This window comes from Sinohyriopsis cumingii, chromosome 1 (genome assembly GCF_028554795.1).
Source record: "Sinohyriopsis cumingii isolate HCF-2022 chromosome 1, ASM2855479v2, whole genome shotgun sequence".
Lineage (NCBI taxonomy): Eukaryota > Metazoa > Mollusca > Bivalvia > Unionida > Unionidae > Sinohyriopsis > Sinohyriopsis cumingii.
This window is the reverse complement of record NC_142961.1, coordinates 48,636,042-48,646,972: the sequence shown is the minus strand read 5'-3', so window position 1 is coordinate 48,646,972 and position 10,931 is coordinate 48,636,042.

Genomic DNA, 10,931 nt, shown 5'->3' with positions numbered 1-10,931 from the left:
TATAAATTAGTCCATGGTGTTTAAACTTGAGTCATTTGACGTTTTTTACTCAAGATGAAATGATCCTATTCATTCGAGAAGAAAGAAGAAGAAAGTAAGAGGCAGAAACGTGATCTATCGCCTCGTACCAGGGCTGAAGTCTTGGGACAAATTCATGCCAGTGATTTTGAAGAGGACATGAGTGAACCAGAATCCGAACCCTCTAAACCAAGTTCGCCACCCTTAGTCAACCCTGAAAAATACTATTCCATTCGAGAGACGGAAAAGCGCTCCTCTAGAAAATTTAGAACCACGGCTTACAAATACACAGTGAAGTTTTAAAGATTTCAAGGCTGAAGTACCGTTAGAGAAAGCAGAAGTGTTCATCACTGGGTTGTGGGATTCTTTGCTCACCGCACTCAAGCGACAATGTCAACCCAAAGAAGACGATCGCTTGAGACTTTCCATACAACACGACGGTTTGAAATCCCCTGTTTGGATCGAGTTTAGCACCCCTGCAGAATTGACCGCTTCCAAAGTCATGGACAAGATTCAACACGTGCAACAATCCAATGACCAGTTTGACATCACCGATGGAAAAGACACAGTGGACATGACCCACGTCTCTCCTCCTCAAGGGACCGGACGCAATAAGGTGTTATTGGTGAACGAGCTTCGCAGCATTAAGCGTAGCCTCGTCCAAATTCATATTCTTAAGATAAGATGTGTTTAGCCCGAGCCATCGTGGTGGGACGAACCTATGCCAACAAGAACGACACGACAGAATGGAAAAGAGCCTGGAAAACTATTCGACAATCGGACCGAGCCAAACAACGAAACGAAGCAGAACTCCTGTTGCAACAAGCCGACTTGCCCAAAGACAAACCCTGTGGCATTCCTGAAATGCAAAAATTGCAAGATGTCCTAGCTCCACGATACACCTTGAAAGTGTACCCTCAAGAAATGCGTGGGCCTCTGTTGTTTCGAGGGAAAGACTTTAAGGACGGAAAATACATTCATGTTTATTATCACGATGACCATTTCGATACCATTACCAGTATCACCGGATTCCTAGGATACGGTTATTACTGTGAGAAATGTGACCATGGTTATAATAATCGAGAGCAACACAAACATTGTGGATTGAAACGCTCAGGATGTTTGGCCTTTCCACCCTGTCTGAGCGAAGGACCAGTGCCTTGTTCAACTTGTCTGCGCACGTTTGTTAGCCCTACCTGTTACCAACAACATTTGAAGACGCAAGGTTCACAGCAGAAATGTGTTTGTCAACTGCTGAGATTGTGCCCTACGTGTGGACAAGGCATACGTACCAATAGTGTCAAGGCACACGTATGTTCAGGAAAGAAAAAATGTCACATTTGTCATCACATCGTGGACTTGGAACACCAATGCTACGTGCAAAAATACCAACCCCCACCAGAGAAAGAGGACGGTCAAAAGAAGAAAGGCAATTTCATCTTTTTTTATTTCGAATGCATGCAAGAGACCGGCATTCACATTCCTAATTTTTGCGTGGCTCATCGAGCGTGTGAGAAGTGCATTCAAGAACCTATCTTCAGTCATTGCCCTCACTGCAGCAAGATTCCCGGAGGGCGTGAAAAAATCTTTCGGGGACCGAACACGTTAGCCGATTTTGCCCAATGGGTTTTAGACCCCATCGACAAGACGTGGAGCCAAGAGGACATCGAACGTTACAGAGATTGTCATCGTCATGCCACGGTGATGGCTCACAATTTCTCCGGATACGATGGACAGTTTCTTTGGAGGTACTATACGTAACAAGGCACCGAGCGTCCTAAAGTCACTTTGAACGGAGCCAAAATCATTTTCATGCAAGTGGGACAAGTACAGTTTAAAGATTCGATGAGTTACTTGGCCATGCCTTTGAGCCGAATGCCTAAAACGTTTGGAATGACAGAAATGGCTAAAGGGTACTATCCACACTTTTTTAATACGGAAGCCAATCAACACGCCGTTCTACCCCATTTACCTGAGGCTCACTATTACGACCCCGACAACATGCGTACCGAACAACGAGAAGCTTTCTACGCTTGGTACCAGGCTCACGCCTCGGACCCTTTCGACTTTCAGGAAGAAATGTTAAAGTATTGTCGTTCCGACGTGGACATTTTACGGTGTTGCTGTGGAAAATTTCGAGAACTGTTCATGGAACACGGAGGGGTCGATCCTTTGAAAGAAGCTTGCACCATTGCCAAAGCGTGTTCCTTAGTGTATCGACAACGATTCATGCCTGAAAACACCGTGGCTGTCATCAGCCCTCAAACGACCCACTATGTCAAACGTCAATACTCGGTCAAAGCCCTTCGCTGGTTACATTACTTGTGCGACAAGGAAGACAAATGGATTCAGCATGCCCGCAACGGAGGGGGCGAAAAGACCATCGGAACGCATTCGGTCGATGGCTGGGATTTAGAAAACCCCAAGATCGTGTACGAGTTTAACGGTTGCTTATTTCACGGATGTCCCGTCTGTTACCCTGACCGTGGCACTAAAAATCAGTTTTTACAACGAACCATGGAAGACTTGTACCAGGCTACTTGTCAGCGACGCCTAAAGTTAGAACAGGAAGGATACCAAGTGGAGGAAATGTGGGAACACGAATACGATCACCGTTTGAAAACCCATCCCGAATTTAAACGCCTCGTGGAAAGTTACCAGTTCATGGACCCGCTGAACCCGAGGGATAGTTTGTACGGAGGAAGGACCAATGCCACCTGTTTGCTGTACCAAGCCGACGAAGAGAAAGGAGAAGAAATCAAATACTTGGACGTGTGTTCGCTGTATCCCTACGTGTGCAAATATTGTCGCTTTCCTGTAGGGCACCCACAATTGCTGACGGAACACATCGACCTGAAAAACATTCGACAATACGAAGGTCTGATCAAGTGTAAAGTTTTGCCTCCCACGGATTTGTACCATCCCGTCTTACCTCACCATTGTCAAGGCAAACTGATGTTTCCTTTGTGCCGTACTTGTGCCGAAACGTGCAACCAAGACCAGCCTTGCCATCACACCCAGGAAGAACGGGCTTTGACGGGAACCTGGGTCAGCGTAGAATTGTTCAAAGCTCTGGACATGGGATACCAACTGTTAGAAGTATACGAAATTTACCACTTTCCCAAGACACAACAATACCACAAGGGTGGCCCCACTCAGAAAGGCATTTTCGCCGACTACGTGGATGCCTTTTTGAAACTGAAGCAAGAAGCCAGCGGCTATCCTTCCTGGTGTCACACTCCCGAAGACCAAATACAATTCAAAGAGAAATACTATGAACAAGAAGGCATCTCTTTAGACCACATCGAGAAAAACGAAGGCAGGCGATCGTTTGCTAAAGTGATGTTAAATTGCTTGTGGGGTAAAATGGCACAACGACCGTATTTATCCAAGACGGAATATTTGACAGAACCTTCCCGCTACTTCCAGATGATTCACGACAAAACCAAATACATGAAACACGTGGACGTCGTTCGCGAGGATTTGATCTTGGTCAATTACGAAGAAGATCTGGACTTTGTACAAGACGACCCTTTTGGAAATGTCATCATTGCGGCTTACGTGACAGCTCATGCTCGCTTAAAATTGTACGAAGCTTTAGAACTGTTAGGGGAACGCGTCCTGTACTTTGACACGGACAGTTGCATTTACATCCATCACCCGAGTCAACAGCACCCTGACATCGAAGGAGACCGTTTAGGAGCCTGAACAGACGAGCATCCCGACGACAAGATTCTAAGTTTCGTCAGTGGCGGCCCCAAAAAATACGGCTACGAATACCGGGACCCACAAGGAGAAGTGCACACGACGTGCAAAGTGAAAGGACTGACTCTGAATTATTGTACCAGTGGTGTGGTCAACTTTGGGGTATTGAAAGAAGCCTTGCAATCGGGAGAGGATGCAAACTTTAAAGTGACCACCTATCAACCGAACAAGATTGTACGTTTAGCCACTCACCACATCGTCAGTCGGCCCTTGGAAAAAGTCTATCAAATCGTGTACCAGAAGCGAGTTCGACTTCCCAATCATTTCACCTTACCGTATGGACACGTCGGTATTGGTCTGTATATAAAAATGGGCTATGGTCAAGATCGATAGTTGATTGGGACTACCAAGACCGAGCGAACAAGATGAATACTTTCAGAGAAACACAAAACAAGTTGTTTAGAAAGGCACAATTCAAGTGTGGGGCTTCTGAAGTGGAATGCGATTGTGAGCCTTGCGATGGGTACGATGCTGTACGTTGTGACCTTAGCGATGCCGTAAAACATCATGGGAACTTTAGTGTCACTACCCCTATTATGGAAAGTGATGCTGTGCGTGTCAAACCTGAGGGATGCGAAAGTGATGCCGCTCGTCCTCTTGGACATTTTACTGGGTTTCGTTTTAAAGGGGAATGTTCACCTTCACGTCTACCCCCCTACGGATGTCATCCAGCCCTGAGCAAACTCCTGTTCATGTCACCCAACCCTCATCGAAACGAACCTGTGAAAGACGAATATTCGTTTCCTGTGCGTTTGTCGGAATACTGCGACTTTGAAAATCGTCTTCAATCGTTCAAAGGAAAATGGCCTAAGTATCTGGGAGGCCCGACCCCCGAAGAATTAGCCAGAGCCGGATTTTTCTACTTGGGCGAAGGAGATAAAGTCAAGTGCTTCAGTTGCGGTGTGTCACTTCACCACTGGGAACCGCAAGATTCGGCCTACGTAGAACATGCTCGATGGTCACCGAATTGTCATTACTTACCCTTAGTGGGACCGAGACATTGAAGTAACTTACCATAATCTGTTCATGGATACTTTACACGAGAACATTCGTGCTTTGCCTGTGGAGTTGAGAGAACGCATTTACCGAGAGCTGGTCAAAATACAAGTGAAACGTAAAGAACAATTGCATCCGCTACGTCACCGGTGTTTGAACCACTGGTACCTAAATGCTATACAAGGACTGATTCAGTTGAAAGTGTTCCATTGGACAGACATTGATCAACGATCCCCTAGTTTTAAAAAGAATTGGTTTGCTCTGGATGATTCTATCCACTACATTGTAAACTTACTGCATCGAATTCCAGAGGAAGAGTTAACGAATTACCAACATCTTGTTCACAATGTCAACTTAGTGAAAGAGGAAACTTCTGAACGAATTGTAATGTGTAAATTAGTAACTAAGCGATTTAAATTTGACACTGAAGTAAAACATGTCTGTGCAAACAATACATTTCTTGTGTCAGACAAAAGAGGATTTAGTATGACCTACTCATGGATTCTTTGCTAGAGAACATTCGTGCCTTGCCTGTGGAGTTGAGAGAACGCATTTACCGAGAACTGATCAAAATACAAGTGAAACGCAAACGCAAAGTTATTCAACCGTTTGTAAATTATGCTCTGTTTCAAAGTATAAGAAGACTGATTATGAGTGGATATTACATCAGGCACAAAGGTAAACGAGGCTATTGGCCACCACCCAAGGATTCCAAAAACATTGTATATACTTATGGATACTTTACAAGAGAACATTTTGGGCTTGCCTGAGGAGTTGAGAGAAAGGATTTACCGAGAGCTGGTGAAAACACAAGTCAAACGTAAAGAACAATTGCATCCGTTACGTCACCAGATCTTTAACCACTGGTACCTGAATGGTATAAGAGGACTGATTCGTCAGAAATTCTTTCAGTGGTCAGACCTTGTTGAACACTTTCAGTTTGTGAATGATGAACTAGACGTTCGTAATTTTGGTTACTTCGAGATTCACCTACTGCAACGTATTGAGGAAGACGAGTTAAAGGATTATCAACATTTGTTACGTGGAATCTGCTTAGCGGAAGACGAAACATCTAGACAAACTCTGACGTTTCGGTTACAGTATGTAACATTTAAATTCCCTACTGGAGAACGAACATGTCTAGTTAGAAATTACCTTTATTGCTTCCGAAACACAGAGACTATAAAATCAGGCTGCCATGCCACGGATTATGTCACATATTATTGAATAGATTCCGTGGAAGGAACTCAATGACCATATTCAAACCGTGGATCATTACCATCGATTATTACAGGAACTGTATCCATTCAATTTGGGTCGACAAGTGGTGTGTGTCTTAGTGACTTGTTTTCTGGGATTTCGTTTACCTGCCGATTCTTTGTGGACTCTTTACGATCAGTACTTACCACATCCCCCATGGCCTTAAATGGTCACGAAAAACTCCTTTTGCTCAAAGCCTTGCGTTTTCATCTGGATACTTCTCGACCTCAACAGGAAAAAAAGATTCGTCAACTTTTAGCTACCCAAGACGTGTATGACGATGTGTGTGTAGCTTGTGACTTACATCCCCATTGGACAGATGTCCGTGCCTGGAAAGAATGGGATTTTGAGGCTTGGACCAAAGAAGTGGCCCAGTATGCACGAGAGTTGTTCAAGGAAAAAATTTACTTTTCAACCCGTGTTAGTGACGGTGCCCGAAGAACCCGTCACCCAGGACAGGACTGTCGTGGACAGGCCTGAAAGACCCTTTCGGGAGGACACTTGTGTGACCTTCCACCCTACTATAGAACTGGTTAGAACATTACCCAAAACATGTTGTACAGACACTTGTTTTTATTCCACGTTAATGGTTATCATGTGCCTTTTATCCTTGTACTTAAGCCTTTGGCTTTTATGTATTTTTGTCTTTCGTATTTATGTTTGAAACATTCAATAAACGTGTTCTGAAAAAAGTATATAAACTCTTGTCTTGTTTGTTTTCGTGTCACAAGTGACATTTCTCACACTATGTCTACCTCTGCTGTCTCTGCTCCCTCTTCCTCTACTGTCAAAGTCATCGACGAACACTTAGATCGTGCCAGTTGGGAGGCTTTGTATCTTCGCCATCCCTTTAACATGCTCATTGCTGGACCTAGCGGTTCAGGCAAAACCGAATTCGTCAAACGTTTGATCGAACATAAACATCATTTGATCGATCGGCCACCTCAACGGATCGTGTGGTGTTACAAAGAGTGGCAATCGGCGTACAGCCTCTTGCGAGAAAGTCAAGGCGATCCCATCGTGTTTGTGGAAGGCATTCCTAAAGAAGACGACGGCATCGTCTCTGACTCCCGTCAAACCCATTTGGTCATTTTCGACGACATGTTAGGAGAAGACGAAGAAGAAATTAAACTGTGGTTCACGCGCAAAGGGCATCACCGTAATGCCAGTGTCGTTTACATCACCCAAAATTTGTTTCAACAAAGTAAAGCCCATCGCACCATCAGTCTCAATGCGCATTACGTAGTCTTGTTTAAAAGCCCTCGAGATAAATCTCAAGTGCAAGTCTTAGCCAAACAGTTAGGAACGCCTTGGCTGACTCAGGCGTACGACGATGCCACTCAAACTCCACACGCCTATTTACTCGTCGATTTGAAACCTACGACCCCCGAGGATTTGCGATTTCGTACCCTCTTGTTTCACCACTGGTGCCAAGACGGAGGGCCTGTCCTGTACACGTCTCCGTCCTCGACTTAATTTCACTCCACAAAAAAAATCTATAAAAACCGCAGACCCTTTTCGTCTGTCTCACACACATTTTGAACATGACGTCCCTTCAGTCGCATCTTCCCGTCAAATTGATTCGTGCCTTGTATGGCATCAGTCGAGAAAAAAATCCACAAATACGAGCTCGTGTCTTAGAAGCTAGTCTCAAAGAAGTCTTACGATGGTTCACGGTGACGGCACGTCAAATACTCCAAGGAATCATTCAGATTCCTCATCAAACCAAACGCTTTTTCGATCGAAACAAAGTTGCTTTGACCCAACTGGCCGATCCCCGCATCGATACTCAAACCAAAAAACAAATCATTTTGAAACCTGGAGGGAGCGGTACTCTAGGAGGGGTCATCATTCGCTCTCTCTTAAGATGGGATCCTAATGCCCCCAAACTTCTCCCCAAGAAAAAAGTCAAACGAAGCTCCAAGAAGAAGAAGAAAAAGACCAGGTCCCCAAGAAGAACTTCTCCAGTGGCGGGACCCTCCTCTTACCAGACACCACCCCGGAAAAAGGAAAGAAGCCCCCAGAAAAAGAAACAGAGAAAAAGTCCCCAGAAAAAGAAAAGTCCACAGAAGAAAACTAGTCGCAAGAGAGGCACTTCTTCGGCCAGGACGCAACCTTACACTCGCAAACCACGACCTGCCACGGCGGTGACTGCGTCTCCGGCAGCCTCACGTTCATCCACTTCTCCGTTGATGACACCAAGAACTGAAGAGTACTTGGAGACGTTGATCACACCAAGAACTTCTCCGTTGATGACCCCGAAAAGAACTTCCCCACTGGCAGGACCCTCCAATTTGGTGGCAGTGGCTGCTGCTCACAAAGTACCTTCTCCCAAAATCAAAGTCCATGAAAGATCGGGCATGTTACAAAGTTTACTGGATTTGTCCAAGCAAGAACTGGCTCGATTTAGTCCGTTGCGTACCCCTGCACGACGTGTCATGCCTGTCTTGAAGTTGATACGACGTAAAGACAATCAATGGCGACGCGTTACAGTATAAAAAGGGCATGTGACCAAGTAGGGTATCAGTGTTTTTTGGTGCTCCTGAAGACTCAAAGATGTCACCCTCCAGAAAACCCCAAGGAAAGAAAAGGAAAGGACTACCACCACGTTTAGTCAAACATGGGGACATGTTATCTGTCCTGTCCAAAGCTTCTCCACCTCTACGAAAAAAACTCATTCAATCGGCCTCCAAAGAGGTCATCGATACCGTGTGCGAATGTTGTTTGAACGTCTTGAAAGGCACGATCCCTTTGTCCAAACACCAGAAACAATGCTTAAGCAAACATCGTCACGTTCTTCGCCAAATGGTTCAAAAGAAAATTCCCATTCGTCAAAAGAAGAAGATGTTGGTCCAACGTGGAGGCATTTTACTCCTCTTGTTAGGCCCCATACTGAAAGGAGTCTTGGGAACCATGTTGGAAGGACTGGTGGGAGCAAGATAAAAAGACCCTTGGAAGTCCCAAGATCTCAGAATCGACCCCTGACAACCCCATGGAAGGACGAACACTGGCTTTAGTGCCTTACAAACGATGGATGGAATACCATCGTTGGCAAGAACAACGCACCCCGCATTTACCTCCCAATCCCAATTTGAGCGAGATGTCCCAGTTACAACACGAATTGCAGTCCTTGATGGATCGCCAAGATTTGTCCGAAACAGAAAAATCGCAAAAGTACGGTCAACTCTTGCAACGACTGCAACTCTTTCACCAGAAAGCTTTAGACGAAACAGCTCTACCCACTCTGAAAGATTTTAAGACCTTGATGAAAAGTCCAGCACCATCACCAGTACCAGTACCACCACTACCAGTGACCAAGACAGAAAAAGGAGAAGAAGAAGAAGAAGGGTTTCAAACTCCACCAGAAAAAGTACGCAAGTTAACAACACCACCTACCTCCAGAATTGGATAGATTAAAAAGATGATGGCCACCCCTTCTTCCTCACAAGAGAAAAAGAAAGTGAAGACAGAAGTGAAGACAGAAGTGAAACAAGAACCGATATTCCCCGCTCAGACATCCTCCTCTTCAACACCTATTGCCGGTCGCACACGCAAAGCATTGCAATCCAAGAAAGTACCCCAAGAGAAAAAGAGTAGCATCCTCCAAGAGTGGGTGTCTTATTAACACACAAACACAAAAAAATGGAAAAAGTCTTAGCCAGCATTTACTACGATCCCTCCCATCCTGCAGGTTACGCAGGAGTTCAAAAATTGTATCGTGCTGCCAAAACTCGACTGAAAAGTCTCCGTTTACCTCAAGTGCAACGATGGTTACAAGAACAAGCTACCTACACTTTACACAAACCCATTCGACGCAAGTTTGCCAGAAGTCGCACCCGAGTGGAAGACATCGATCATCAATGGCAAGCCGATTTAGCCGATGTCTCTCATTTGGCCAGCTACAATCGTGGCTACAAATATTTGTTTTGTGTCATCGACGTCTTTTCCAAATTTGCCTGGGTCGTGCCCTTGACTTCGAAATCGAGCAGCGAGTTAGTGCGAGGCCTGCAACGGGTGTTGAAACAAAGCGGTCGTCACCCTCTTCGATGGCAAACGGACAAAGGCACCGAATTTCTGAACCAAGCTTTCCAAAAAGAATTAAAGTAACGTGACATTCATTTTTTTACCACCGAGAATCCCGAAACCAAAGCCAGCATCGTGGAACGTTTCCAACGCACTTTGAAAGAACGCATGTGGAAATATTTTACGCATCACCACACTCTGAAGTACATCGACATCTTACCGCACCTGGTGCAAGTGTACAACCAATCTTACCATCGAAGCATCGGACGTGCCCCGCAAGAAGTGACTCCCGACAACGAAGTGCTGGTGTTTGAGCGTCTGTTTGGTACGTACCCGACGAGGGCTGTCCCCAAGAAAAGTGGAGAGTTGGCCGTAGGAGATTGGGTGCGCATTGGCAAAACCAAACGCACTTTCGACAAAGGTTACTTACCTAACTGGACGACCGAATTGTTTCGCGTCACTGGACGAGTGCATGACCGTCATCCTACCGTCTATAAATTGGAAGACATGAACGGAAAAGTGCTCAAAGGAACGTTTTATTTGCCCGAGTTACAACGTGTGACCAAAAAAGAAGACGACGTGTACGACATCGAAAGTATTCTCGAACGCAGAACCCGTAAAGTGGGCAAACGACGTGTCAAAGAAGTCAAAGTACGTTGGAAAGGATATCCACCCAGTTTTGATTCTTGGATCGACGCTTCGCAAGTCATCGACTATAAAAAGAAGTGACCATCATGCCCTTTCACACAGACGCAGCTACGTCGACCACTCCTTCACCTAGTTCTTCTCTGCAAGATTTACAAAAACAACCCTTGTGCGTGTGGTGTGGAGAACGTATGCCTAAAACGCAAATCGTCTTTTTCTGCCAA